The 15,188-nt window shown below is 37.3% G+C and overlaps 1 pseudogene; it reads right to left on the bottom strand.

Moving 5' to 3' along the window:
• Window positions 1-225: 225 nt before the first annotated feature.
• The window catches only part of LOC134363791 (low molecular weight phosphotyrosine protein phosphatase-like), a 171,171-nt pseudogene continuing 156,208 nt past the window's right edge, over window positions 226-15,188 (bottom strand).

Below are 15,188 nucleotides of genomic sequence, written 5' to 3'. Positions count from 1 at the left end.
TATAAGAACACTTAATGTATATCACAAACAGTCCAAATCAAAGATTTTTATTTATTCTTCTGCCAAACACAACTGATTTCCATCTATAACTATTTTTTAAGATGAGTAACAGTGAGCTGAAGAAACATGTGGGGCCTTGGCTATGGAGCTCTGTTACACTTTAGCACATTAATTGAGAAATGCAGAGCCTACATGCAGAGCCAGCCTGCAGCAGAGGGTCCAGGCTCAGTGCACCCTCTCCAGGAATGCCCTGCAGCACCTGACACTCTGCTGTTGCACCATCTCAAAGTCAGTCATTTTCATGATAGGGATTGTGAAGGTTAATTCTAGGTGTCAACTTCATTAGATGAAGGAACGCTGAGAAACCTGGTAATGCTGTCTTTTCAGGTGTGTCTGAGAGGGTGTTTCCAGCAGAGATTAGTATGAGAGTCTGAGTGGACTGGGTGGGAAAGACCCACCCTCAATGCGGGCGGAACCATCCAATCCACTGAGGGCCTGGAGAGAACAAAAAACACAGAAAAAGGTGAAGCTCTCTCTCTATCTGCTGGAGCTGGGATACATACACTCTTCTCTCCTGTCTGTGGACATCAGAGCTCGAGACTCTTCAGCTTTTGGGTACCAAGACGTACACCAAGGCCACGATCAGCTTCGCTGGTTTTGAGGCCTTCGGACTTGGACCTGAGCCACTCTACTGGCATCCAGTTTTCAGATGGCCTATCATGGGACTTCTCTTCACAATCGCATGAGCTAATTCCCTTAATAAATCCCCTCTCGTATATTTACAGCATATCCTATTGATTCTGTCTCTCTGGAGAACCCTGACTAATACAAGGATCTTCAATAAAAAGATGTTTTGTGAATCATAGATCCCAAGTTGTTCAATTTTAGCTTTGTCGTTCTTAACTTAATTACTTTTTCTATTCAGATCTCTCAGATTGCTTCCATCCATACAGAGTATATAATCAAATGTGGTGAAGTCTTCTCCAATAACCTGCTGGACAGTGGGACTCACGTGAAAACCGTACTTCTTCATGCTGTTTTGCCCTCAGTAATCAAGAGGGTTTTCAGTGTTCCATGTGGGTGTCGCTGCACTGTCTATCCTCCATTTATCTGAAATGTTTAGATCAGTTACAAGTTTTCTGAATGCTGCTTCTGCAATGGGTGACTGACAAATGTTACCCAGATACACAAACAGCACTGAGTCGGGCACCTGCCCCGGCTATCTTCCTAGATGAGATTTTTCAGGTACAGTGTGAAAAAGGAAAAAGAAGATGAGTAGAGAAAGTTCCAACATTTAAAGGATGGCTAGAGGAAGAGGATCCTGTGAAAAGTACAGAGTAGGAAACAGGTAGGTAGAAGGTAATCTACGGATGGCTATAGTCAACAGGCAAAGGGAGGTGAGAAATTCCAGAAGGGGTGTGTGGGTCAGCTTCAGAGTCTCCAGAGAAGCGAGAAAAGACTGAAAAGCATCCTTTGAACTTAGCAACAGAGTGATTGAAATAACAGTCTAATGATAACTTTTGTTCTTCATGCTCCTCACTGAGATAGGGCTTAGTGTGGTTAGAGGTGGACAGGGAGAGAGGTAGGTATAAATTCAAGGTTTACACACCACTTCGATATCCACAAAGAGGGGGCATGGTAGAAAAGGATTTTTTTCTTTTTGCTCTTTGAACAATAATTACTGAAAAAAGCTTTATAGAATTTCTCTCTCTATTTGTACATTATGCTCAAGGAAATCAAAAGGTTTCTCCTCATTAGGGGAAGACTGCTGTAGAAATGAGAGTCTATCCCTTTCTGTCTATAGCCTCCTCTGAGCACAATATATGCAGCAAACGTTGGATGAATAATTTACATTTTTAGTATCAGAAACTTGGGGGGTTACAAATGTGAGTTTGTAGATTAGTTTTAAGACTATAACGGCTACCAGTCAAATCAAGTCAGAAATGTACTCTTATACCTATTGACACTGTCAATTAATCAGAAATAGAAACTTTCAAAGGATGAGCTCAAAGTCAGATAAGTCTGTGTTTGGACACTGACTCATACTTTTCAGGTGATTTTGAGCAATTTACTTAATTTCTTTTAGCTCCGATTTCCTTATAGGTGGAGTGGGAATGTTGTCTATCATGCAAGATTTTTGTTCGTATATTTAGGAGATAATGTACCTCAAGCATTTAGAACAGTTCTTTGCACATAATGACTGCTCAATAAATGTTAGCCACTATTGTTTCTATTCTAATCCCTATAGCTAACCTTTTTTTTTTTTTTTATTTGTCTTTTTCGTGACTGGCACTCAGCCAGTGAGTGCACCGGCCATTCCTATATAGGATCCGAACCCGCGGCGGGAGCGTCGCTGCGCTCCCAGCGCCGCACTCTCCCGAGTGAACCACAGGCTCGGCCCTAGCTAACCTTTCTTCTCTGCTTCTGGACCCATCCTTGATTGTGGCTCTTCAGACATTGCTTCCATACCTTGCCACACCCCACCCTCCTTAGGGTTTTTAGACTTCTCTTTTAAAAATCTTTCCTACTATCAGTCATGACCAGAAGTCACTTACTTTAAACAAATCAACATTTTTCTTTGGATCTTGATCCCTATTTATTGAACTTTGAATTTATTTCCTTCCTTTTCACGACCAAGTCTTTCAATGTGTGGTCTATACTCACCCTCATTCTTTCATTACTGTGTCTGTTTTGTTTGTAAACTTTGAAATTGAATCTTAGCCTCCTGAAACAGGTCGTTGGCGGTACATTTCCAGTGAAAATCAATGGCATTTTAAAATCCTACAGCTCTTGGGCTATTCAGTTGCGTGTGATTCTGTTGAGAACCACTTCTTTGTAAAATCTCTTGTCTGTGTCACCACAACATCCTCAATTTTTTCTTCACTGGTATTATCTCTCTTCCCTCCCACATCCCAGTCATTGGAGTTTCCCAAGGATTAGTCCTTAGCTTTCTCTTCTCTTTTTGACACTAATTTCTTTACAGGGTTCATTACTTAGTGTTTTCACCATAACCTTGTTGGTGAAAAGCATCACAACTTCATCTGTGCTCTGAATTTTTAACTTGTACTCAACCTCTGTGTTTCCAAATATGGAACCTATAAAACCCTTAGCTCCCTAGAGTCCATGCTACCTTCTCACTGTCTTCAGCAGATAAACTCAACTTTCACACCCTCCCCCCACCCCTTTTTTTAAGTTAAATACTTTATTTACTTTTATTTTCTGAGTAGGGAGATCTGGACTCCTGACCTTGGGAGTGTAACACTGTGCTCTAACCAACTGAGCCACAGGCCAGCCCCCATTCACCCCTTTCTTGAATTTTATTATTTTTTCAGCCAACAAGAACCTCTACCTTTTCTCTATTTCTTTTAGACTGTACCATTCATATTAATATCTGCCTTTGAATTGTGTGAAAACACTATTCTCCAGTACCTTATATGTACTTTAGATAGCACCCAAATTTTTATTGCTTGTGTAAGACTCAAATACTTGATAACTAATTACTGTGTCCACTTTAAAAAATGTCAGTGTCGTAAATGAAATGCAAAATATGGATAAACATCAGAGTAGTAAGAGCATTACACTCTAGAGTGGTGTAATGCTTACTTGGGAATTTGTATTTATTGTTAGGCTGTTTATTTAATAATATTAATAGATAAAATTAGAATATGAGATTTAAATATCGAGGGTTATATAGAACAAACATGCTAAACAAATGTTTTTTTCCTTTTATTTGGCACTTGAACTTAATCTCATTTAATATGTTTCTTCATAACTTTGGTTAATAAATGAATAGGAAATGTTTTTTAATGGAACTACTAAATGGGATATTTAGCAAACATTTTACAACCCACAATTTGAAGAATGGTATTAATTCTGAATATAATTGTTTGTATTAAAATCCACTACAATCTTATTAGTGCAGTTAATTAGAAAAAAAATCCTTGAGTGGTGAATTCTATGTTGAGGAAACATTTTGTTTTATGTGGTGTCAAGCAAAGCTTTCTTAAGCTTTCATGATTTGTCTTGAGAAAATCCAAACTAAATTTGAAGTAAATGGTAGATTCAGTAAACAAACAAAACAACCTCCTTGGTACAAATCCACAGAAAAAGGAAGCAATTTTTCATAGATGTGAACAAAAGGACTTGATTTCCCTTATTCCTACTTAGTATACAGCTCAATCTCAATGTACATAGACTTGTTTGTGTATTGTCTAGTTGAGAAATGACTAAGATTCTATTCTGGAAAGGGACAGTTGGGAGGCCTCTTCGTGGTGGTCACATAGTAATTATGATACTATTTGTGGCGATATAGTAGAATATTGAAAGTCCAGAATATTGAAAGTCCAGAATATTGAAAATAATTTGAATTATTTTCAGTAAGTAGGTCACTGCAGTGCCTTTGCAAATGACTTTTGTTTTTGGACCTCAATTTCTTTATCAAATTTCAGAAAATATAATGAATTTTGATCAGAAAATATAATAAATTATTTAATAATGAGAAAAATTTGAAGTCAGAAAAAGAGAAAAATTAAAAAAACAAAACAAAACATATAGCAAGAATTTTGCCAGATGAGAGATGAGGGCCAGATGTGGCTGAGTTACAACCGAGACAAGTCAACAGCATCAGTATTTCATATCAATCTATCCAAAGGAAATATGTTTCCAAGATGGCATATTTCTGGCTCCAATATTAGCTTTATTTGATGTGTTGCTATGGTGCTTTCATTTATTCACTCCTTTATTCTATCAAAAGGATATATGTTAAATGCCAGCCATATGGCAAGATACTAAAGGTTGGTGTCAACACTAAGGCATGTGATAAAGTGACAGCCCTGCCCTTTGCCAAGTCCTTTTCATTCTTGCAAATAGGAGGCATTTGCATGTATCCCAAGATGTGGCTTTTGCACTTTGGGGATTGTGCAACAGAAGTTGCAGCATTGGGAAAATATGTTTCTGTGTTTTTGAACCCGTTCTATTTCCTTGGTTGCCTCTGTACTGGAAACATCAAAGAGTTCAGGACAAAGAGGTAGAACTTGGGAAGTCTGAAACTGATCTTAAATAGCTCAAGTCCTCCTGGAGGAGGGGAAGGTGGCCACAGTGAATTCAGTTGTGTGGGTGTGGGATTCACTGATGACGCTGTGCTTCATGATATTTTAATATATGTTTGGGGGTAGCTGAAGTTTAGAAGGTCGCAGACTTGAAAGAAAGTAAGCATAACACTGTCTTAATATGTTTCCTACTCTAAGGAATCACTTTGGCTTGCGCCTTTCAACTCATGGGGTAATCTTTAAATAACTACAGAAAAAGTGGGTCTATAGATAGGTTCATTCTTTTCATGAAGGTATTGTAATTCTAGTTGTACTTTTCTCAATATTCTGTTTCCTTTCTCTCATTCTTCTGCCTTTTTATTTACACTCTGTATATTTTTGAAGACCTATTCCTTTCCCTTATAAAAATTTTAAAATTATAGAGGTTGGTAAATAAACACAGTAATAAACAATGGAGCGGTGTCTCTTTTTGTAGTTAGGTTTATCAAAATGTAGAAGAAAATGACTTGATTAGATATAGGTTGATTTTACGAAGCTGGGGATAAAAAGAACAGAAAGGAAGAGGATTCGCATGGCAATTTTTATGCCACTTTGAAGTCCAGGTTATTCCCATAGACACTCGTTGGTCCTAAAGGATATTTTCTACATAGGGAGGATAATCATTACTGTATAAGTGGCAACCTCGTAGGCTGTGTTCCCAGGCTGTACCAGTTCTTCTAGGCTTCTCTGACCCAGTATAAGTTACAATCAGAGGGGAATTTCCTTATTTGAAGTCTTGTCACTTTGGTGACTTTTTAAATAGAAATGAGAGAACTCAGAAAAGTTTTGAAAAAATTTTTTAGTTTTTCCTGGTAATCACATCTTTTTTTCTGTATGTCATTTGGATGTGAGGAACTCTCATTACTTCAGGAACAGATATGAAACAGTTCTTTGGAAAAAAGAATTTGATTTTGAGTCAACAACTGGAGAATACTTTTTTTCTACAGTAGTTCCACAATTAAAGGTACGTTCAATGTAACTGAGGAGAAGGGCTACAAATGTTGCTTTTTATTCACAAGTGTTTCTTTGTATAAGTATAGTGAAGGTAAGATTCTAATTACTAAGGGTATAAAATTGATGTGTGCTTCAGTTTTCTTGATATTTTTTTAAAAAGTGCATACAAGGGACAGTCAACTAGAAATTTACTTCAAATTTCCACTGACTTTCTTATGTAGGAACAGATATCATCACATTCCTTTTCTAAAATGTGAAAAAGGGAAGTGACAAAGAACAAATGTTTCATGGTTCATTGATTATAGAACTCAAAAAAGGATTTTGTGTGTGGTGTGTGTGTATGTAAGACTAAAGGAGAGAGAGAGAGAGGAGATTAAGGGAGGAGAAAGAAGAGTTTTTGATAAATAGAAAGTGCTTATCTATACTTAAAACACAAAAATTAGCCTAAAATAATGCAAAGTAGAAAAAATGGCTAAGAGAATACTAAGGAGAAAATAATTGTTGGGAGAGGATATTTTCCACAGTAACTTGAAAAATTTCATAGATATGTTCTTAATCCTAAGCACAAAACTCTGTTATTGCATATAACTGACATGAGGTTGTTCTGATCACAAACTTTAAACTCAATTAATTGTTTAGATTTTATTTTTGTGTTTTTTCATGTAACTGTTAAGGTTATCACACTGTTGCTAAAAAGAATTCAGTAAAATTAATGTAATTATTTGTTATAATATTAGGTCAATGAATTAGAAAAGAATAAACTCTAAAAAAGTTTTCAAGTCATTTAAATTAAATCTATTTCGACATTTTGCTATAAAGTAATGAAAAATAGAGTGGCTGAAGGTACCAAATTTGAAACTATTTTCTTCATATTGGAATTTTTATTGATATATTTGTTGTTAAATAGGAAAATCAGTTTCCCAGATTAAATCCTTCTTTGATTTTTAGAGTATTAGCTATTGGGGCATGAAGCTGACCTCATTTCTAATGTCCACAGATATTTAACATATTAATAAACTTGGGCATCCCTTTTCTTCCTTCCTGATTCAGCCAGTTTTCCAGTGTAATATAAGTAGCAAACTTAATTGTGAGCCCTTAATATTTGGGATTGACATTGTAGCAGAAGGTTTGACCCCTGATAGATACTCAATTAACGTTTGCGGAAAGATTAAATCTTCAAATTGGCTATTGCAGATGGATTAGTTAGCTTTAATTTGTTCCATGAAAATAGACTGTTTTCCTAAACTTACATAGTATTTTGCAACTTTCTTAGATAAGTCATAACTTCACTCAGACCTCCTAAGTATAGATGTGTCTAAACCAATTCATCACCAATTCTACAAAAATGATCTTACAATTGTCCAAGGATTATTCCTACAGATAAGTACATTGTATATTAGTTGGTATTCAAATTAAATAGTAATTCACACATAAAAATTAAACTTTACTAAAGAATACAAAATTAAAAACGAAAATAAAACACCTAACCTTATAGTGCATGGCTGTTGTTGAACAGGGAATGTGGACAAGCTATTGTGCTGTTAACAGTACTTGCCAAAGTCAGAGCCAATTAACAGCAAATGCCTATGAGCAATGCATCAAGAGTCCTGATTAGAAGGACATGTCCACCACACACCCCCACAACACACTTGCAGGCACCAGGAACCACAAACACATATTAGAGATAAAGATAATAACTTGGACAGGAGTGACTGGACTCCCATATTTCCTTCTATTTCTATACAGAGATGAAGTTTGTGATGGGTAAAGCCTTAATATTTATAAATATCCATATAATTACAATTAAACCATTAAAAACTTATACTTTTTATATTATGAATATACATATAAAAAGAACAATTTTTCCTGAAACATAAGTAATAAAATGTCTTAGAAATGCAGTGTTAGACCTCCCGGGTTCCTTGTTTGCCATTAATGCGTGAATCTATGCCTTGTCTATTAAGAAATGCTCCCGATATTCTTCTAGGTTATAAAATTTAAAGAGATTATGGAAATCACTCATTCATTTATTCTTTAAATCATTCACCAAATATTGAGAGTCTACTAGGTTATTACTAGGGATAGAGAAGTAAAAAAGAAATGATCTGTCTTGATGGGATGAAACACGAAAGTGTTATTGTACACAAAAATTGCTATGAAGGAAAGCTATCATCAGATGCTGAAGTTGGATGGAACATTTCAGTTTAGACAGGGGGGAAAAGATAAAGAGATCTATTGTATATTATACTGATCACAGTTTATAACTATATGTTTTATACCTGAAAATTGCTGAGAGTAGATTTTAAGTGTTCTCACCACAAAAAATAATAAGTATGTGAAATAATGCAGATGCACATTAGCTTCATTTAGTCATTCCACAAGGTATACATATGTCAAAACATCATGCTGTACACCATACATATATATGATTTTTACTTGTCAGTTAAAAAAAAAAAAGTGGAAGGGACCAAATGAGGAAAACAGAAGCACACAGCAGGGTGGTTTGACTTGCTATGTTCTTTTTTATGCTTTCATGCAGCTATGATGCCCCCTACAGGGTGACTTCACTGATGAAAGCCCCACTCCCCAGGCTGGGCTAAGGGACCCATCTCTGTCCCCTTCTAGTGTCTTGTGCCCATCTATGTACCTCTTTCATTGTCCTCATCATGTTATTTAAAATGATCTCTTCATGCGTCTGTTTCTATTAATGGATCATACACTTCTTGAAGGCGGTGACAGATATCCATCTTTTAATTGTAGTCATCATAATGTAATTGAATAAATAGGTTAGTTGATTTGCTGAAGGTTGAATTCTTGGGAAGAGGCATGATAAAGAGAAAAAGCTTCACTTTTCTGGAAACGGGAAGACTGAATTCTACTCTTAGGCTGCCACTAACAAATTTGTTTGGGGAAACAGAAAAGAAGGACCTCACATGAACTGGGTGGCTGCTTCGGGTGCTGAACTGAGGTAGATGCTTTTGCTACATTGCATCTCTTCCTTTCAGCCCACTGTGATTTCAGTCACAGCACTGGTGGGCATTCCCTGCGAGTTCAGATTCATCTCTTGCTGGCAGCTGCCTCCTGGTTTCCTGGGAATTGGCTCAAGAAAGTGGATACAGGAAGTGGCAGGGATTTCTGTCCCTGGGGACAGTCCTTAACCAAGGACGATGGGAAGCTGTTGGAGAAATGCTTCAGCCTCCTGTCCTTGAGGGAAGTGATTCTGAATGAATTTTTTTTTTTTTTTTTTTTTTTGTCTTTTTCGTGACCGGCACTCAGCCAGTGAGTGCACCGGCCATTCCCATATAGGATCCGAACCCGCGGCGGGAGCGTCGCTCCCAGCGCCGCACTCTCATGAGTGCGCCACGGGCTCGGCCCGAGGGAAGTGATTCTGTGGAGCATTTGGTTTGATTATCGGAGGGCCTGGCAGAATCAAACCCTCATTTATAACACAGCCTTATGTTTTCTTTCCTCCTTCTTACTTTTTCACTCCCTCATTCCTGCTTTCTGGGATTTCCCTCAAAATAAACCACTTGCACCCAAGTCTAAATTCCCATCTTAGGATATGTTATCAGGGAGACTCAAACCAAAACATCAACTTAAGGGGCAAAGGTCTAAAGTAGTCACCTAACGTGGTCAGTACTTTTCTGCTCCAGGTTTTCACATAATGCCCAATATGATTTCCCTCACCGCCTGCATGCACTTGCTTATTGTGGGTTAGGTCCAGCCAAGGACAACATAACTGGTATTTTTTATCCCACAATATCTTCCCCCTATTTGCTAGGCAAGATTTGTATAATTTTAGTATTTGTCTCGTTGATTGACAGGGAACTTTGAGCAGGAAGCATGCATAAACCCATAGTTAAGAGAAAAGATCATCCAGATGTACTTGGAAACCTTTAAGATGCTCAATGATAGGTATTGTAAGTGGCAAGATTTCAAGAATCCTCAAGAAAAAGAAATGCATGAGCTGAGTACTGCCAAGTCCTTCAGCCTCCTGGGCTTACCCTGTCCTGTCAAATACAAATTTAATAAACAAGCATCTCCCGTACAAATTCAATAAATGATACAATCAGCCTAATACCTTTTCTCTTATTTCCCTGGGTAAGGGAGTGAAGGGGAATGGAAGCGGGATGCTCTTGGCTCATATATTCTTCTCAATATCCATTGCCTATCTCACTTTCATTAGTTCTGAGTCTATCATGCTACTGGTACCTCTTTCCTGCCCTCATCAGTTTATTCAAAGCTGGAAAATAGCATCTCTCCGCTAATTCCTTATGTATCATCAGCCTGGAAGTTGTTATGAAAAACTTTATCTGAAGGCTTGATTATAGTGGCAAAGAATTACAGCACAAATGAGGAAACAACCTAAAATTGAATAAATGAATCAGCTTTCCTCAAGTTCATCAGCCATGCTGTGGTTTGAATGTGTTCTCCGAAAGTTCATGTGTTAGAAACTTAATCCCCAATGCAACAGTGTTGAGAGGTGGGACCTTTAAGAGGTGATTATAGTGCCCATGAATAGATAAATGCTGTTATCATAGGAGTGGGTTGGTTATCTCATGAGTGGGTTCCTGATAAAATAATGAGTTTGGCCACTTCTGCTCTCTCACTCTGTTTCTTTCTCTCTCTTGAGTGTGCTCTTTTGTCCTTCTGTTTTCTGCCATGGAATGGTGCGGCGACAAGGCCTTTGCCAGATGCAAACTCCTCAGTCTTGGATTTCCCAGCCTCCAGCACTGTAAGAAATAAATCTCAGTTCTTTACAAATTACCTTATCTCAGGAATTCCGGTATAGGAGCATAAAGCGAACTAAGATGAGCCATTTCTGCCCTAGGGACTTACACTTTTTATACTTTATTTTTTGGCTCCTGGCTTGCGGGTCTGTTCCCTTACTTCAGAGTCTTTTTTTCCTCTTCTCTTTATTCCAAGTACTCCAATTGACCTCCCACCCATTTCAAACAAAACCTTTTAAAAATAGACATTATTTTTGCATGGGGAATTTACTGATAATTTGTTAAATGGAACAATGTAGCTTCCTTTCTTCAACCTCCTCATTTCAGATTCTGCCCCAGATATTGCCTTTTATAACAAAAAGTCCCAATAATATGTTCTCTCAAACAAACTGCTAGTTCGTAATGCACATTCAACAATCACAAAATAGGCAGAAACTTAAATCACAGCTGTTCTTAAACTATTTAAAATAAAACTTGTAAGTGGTCACATGGTTGAAATATTACAGTACTAGGGAACTTTGTTAGTGGAAGCAGAATGGCAGCAGACTTCTTTACCCCTTCTCAGAATATAAAATTCAGGGGTCAGATTTACCCCACCTGCCTCTCTCTCATCCACAGTCACATACGTGTACAGCCCAGACTGCCTAATTTGGGGTATGGTCCCACTAATAGCCCCACTCTATGTTTCTGGTGGATTTCTCAGGTTTATCTCATGGTAAGGAACCAGAATAGAGTGTGAACAGGGAAATTGTTAGGATCAGAAAAGGAGTTTTTAACTTATGTACCCTTTATCAAAATACAATCACATTTCTTTGAGTTGGGCTTGAGATGCTGCATTGACTGCCCTCCAAGTGCAGCATTATGAGGCCAATGTAGTTTTCCTAAAACTCAGCAAGCCAGACTCTAGCATCTGAGGATGGGTGGGGTGGGAAAAGCAAGGAGCTGGTATATCTAATTTAATAATGTGACTCAGATTTTCAGGTTCTTTCTCTGAATACTTTTTCCAGTCTCTCTCTCTTTCTCCATCCTTTCTGGGACTCCAAAGACACATATGTTAGATATTTTGTTATAGTCCTACAGATTCCTAAGGCTCTGCTCAGTTTTTTTTTTTTTTTTTTTCCCCAGTCTATTTTCTCCCTGTTGTTCAGATTGGGAAAATTTCTATTGTTCTATCTTCAATTTCACTGACTGTTTACTCTGTTCTCTCCATTCTGCTGTTGAGGCCATGCATTAATTTTTGTCTTAGTTATTGTATTTTTCCATTCTAAAATTTCCATTTGATTCTTCTTTATATCTTCTACATTTTTGCCGAGATGTCCTGTTTTTCATTTGTTTCACACATGTTCATAGTTGCTCATTGAAGCCTTTTTATAATGGCTTCTTTAAAATCATTTTCAGATATTTCTAACTTCTGTCTTCTTAGTATTGATGTTTGTTGATTATCTTTTCATATTCATGTTGAGATTTTCCTGGTTCTTGGTATGATTAATAATTTTTGATGGAAAGCTGGACATTTTGGATATTATGTTCTAAGATTCTGGATCTTTTAAAAATATTCTGTTATAACAGGTTCCCTCTGATATCACTCTTATGGGTAAAAGGGACACTGCCTCCTTTTTGCCTGGTGAGGATAGAAATCCTGGTTCCCCACTCGGCTCCATTGACTCCTGGTGGTAGGTGATTCTCATTACTGCCCAGTGAGGTTGGGGGTGGGAGTTCAGACTTTTACCTAGTTCTCTGATGATACCACCCTTGCTTGGAGAGGCAGAAGTGCCACATTACTGCTCCTCACATGGCCTCCACCATCACCGTGGAGACAAGGATGTCCTCCTTCCCACTGGGCAGTGATGAAAGTCCTAGCTTTCCTTTAGGCTTCCTGTTATACCACCCAGTGGGGAGCAGAAGGGGCAGAGTTGTAAGTCCAGCCTCCCCACTGACCCCACAGGAACGGGGCTTGGGTCTTCTCACTGCTTGACATTATGAAAGTTCCTGCTCCCATGTGGGCCTTTTCTATCACTTTAGTGGAAGGATTGGGGCACTTTATTACAGCTTGACAAGGGTGGAAGAATAGGTATCAACTGATCTTTGCTGGTGGGGGATAAGTTGTGGGGGTACAGATTTTTTCTGTGGTATTTTGGTGTTCGGATAGAGTAGAATGCTTATTTTCTTAAAGTTTTCTGTCTTGCTAGGATGCTCCTGTTGGGTAATAAAGGCAAAATTTTCTTTGGGCTTTTTTTTTTTTTTTTTTGTCTGTTCCCATTGGAATTCCTGGGTTGCTCATTTCTTCAGATGGCAGTTTGAGATGTATGAGGAAAGCAAACCCCAAAACCAAAAAACCCTGAAAAGCCACTACTGGGTCTTCCCATGGGTCTGGAGGTCCCTAAGCAGTCTGCTTTCTTCTCTCCACCTTTCAGAGTCTCCTTATGTTTGGTTTGTGTACAATTATATAATGTCCTTTTTAATTTTTTTAACTTGTAGTTGGCAGTAGGACAGGAGGAATAGGGGAAAGTATGTCTACTCCGTTTTTCCAGGAGTGGAAATCTCTGATGTCCTTTAAGATAGAGTAGCTTTGGAAACTTTGGAGCACCCTATCCAACCAAACTTTGGGGTTGTAGAGGCTCTGTGAGCTCTGGCCAGAGTCTCTTATGGTCTTGTTACCTGCTTTAGGTTAACCCTGAACCAAAAAGAAGTGTCCGGCTAAGGGGTTGTTCCTCCTCCCACCCAGGCTTCTACCATATTCCAACTTGCACCCCCTCTCCATCCATCCTTCATTGTTAGGCATGTGTCTTTTCATGTACTTCCTTCATGTCTTTCTCAGTGTCTAGTCTATCTCTGCAACATGCTGCAGAACCAAAAAGGATAAAATAACTTCAATTATGCTATAATTTGGCATATTTGTTCATGTCAAAGTTAGATTGACCATTTAGTGATTTTATTTTAAAAAGGGTTTGTTTGAACTTTGCAAAATAACTATTTTCTCAAAAGAAAAATTTTGATTCTTTTTGTAAGAAAACTGCTGTATGTGTGCTATATTGCTGAATAGTAGAGAAAGACTAAATAATGTTGAAAAGAATACGCTATATGAAAAAACTCTCCATTTAAGTACTGTCACTATCTTGTTAGAAAACTGCTTGTATAATTATTTTTAATTCCAAATTAAAAATTCACCATTATTATTGGTTTTTTTTTTTTTCCTGGTATCGAGAGTCAATAAAGGCCAGACAGAAAGAATGAGAAATAGAATGGTTACTAATACAGAAATTGTGTTTAACCCCAAACTGTAATACTGATTAAACTAATATTATGGCTTCATGATTTTCTCTTCAAAAATAATTTCCCCCTTTTAAACTGTCTTTGAAAGACTACTTCTTGCAACCAGCCATGTCTTAAGGGATATGAACTGACTGGAAATTTTGAACATCTATAAAATGTTTATTGGATTTTTGAATAATAAGATTATACACCAACAATAAGAAATCATCATTTTAATGTTTGTTGAGCAATTTCTCCTAGATGAACCACAAAATGGGCAAAGGAATTCAGAAGAAAGAACAAAGTACAGTAAGTTATTTGCATGTATTACACATCCATAGATAATAAAAAATGACCGACCAACCAACCAGCCAACCAAGCCTCCACTGAAAACAAGTTGAACATGAAATAAGTTTGTTGTATATTAGAACAATATATGTGGAGGAAAAATATCATGACAACAGTGTGTGTTAAACACAGTTATTTTCTGAAGAGGTTATGTCTACCTTTTCTTTATGAATCGTTTCTCTTTAAATTTGGGATGTAAGGAGAAGAGGGATATGTTAGCTTTTGCTTTTCCTTCACTTAGAAAGGAAACTCGAGATTGTAGAAAGACCTCAGCGTTCATATCGTCCAACTGCCTGTCCAGTGAGGTAATCCCTTACCAAGGCCATATCTGTCCATACTGGAGCAAGGGCGGGGAATTGCTCTCTCTTTGATGCATGCTACTTTTCTGTTAACTTCAATTTTTGGAAAGCCTTTTCTCATAATGAGCTGAATTGTTCCTCCATGTTCTGGTTTTGTCTAAGAGAGCTATTCTCTTCTAAAATCTCTTCCATATGACGGGCTTTATTTATTTACTTTACATATGTACACACATTTTTAATGTAATCATTTGAGAATGAGTTGCTTTAGCTTTACATACTTCATTACTTAGATAAGTATCTCATAAAGGCAAAGAGATTCTCCTCATTTACATAATACAGTGATCATACTCAAGAAACTTAACATTGATATAATACTATTCTCTAATACATAGTCCTTTTTTAAGTTCTTCAATTGTCCCTACACAGTTTTTAAAATTTATTTTTAAATTTACTCACTTTTTTAATTGAAACATCATTGACTATACATATTTATGGGTTACAGAGTTCAATATCAATAC

Source organism: Cynocephalus volans, chromosome 1 (genome assembly GCF_027409185.1).
Source record: "Cynocephalus volans isolate mCynVol1 chromosome 1, mCynVol1.pri, whole genome shotgun sequence".
NCBI classification, from domain to species: Eukaryota; Metazoa; Chordata; class Mammalia; order Dermoptera; family Cynocephalidae; genus Cynocephalus; species Cynocephalus volans.
This window is presented reverse-complemented; position numbering and strand designations above follow the sequence as displayed.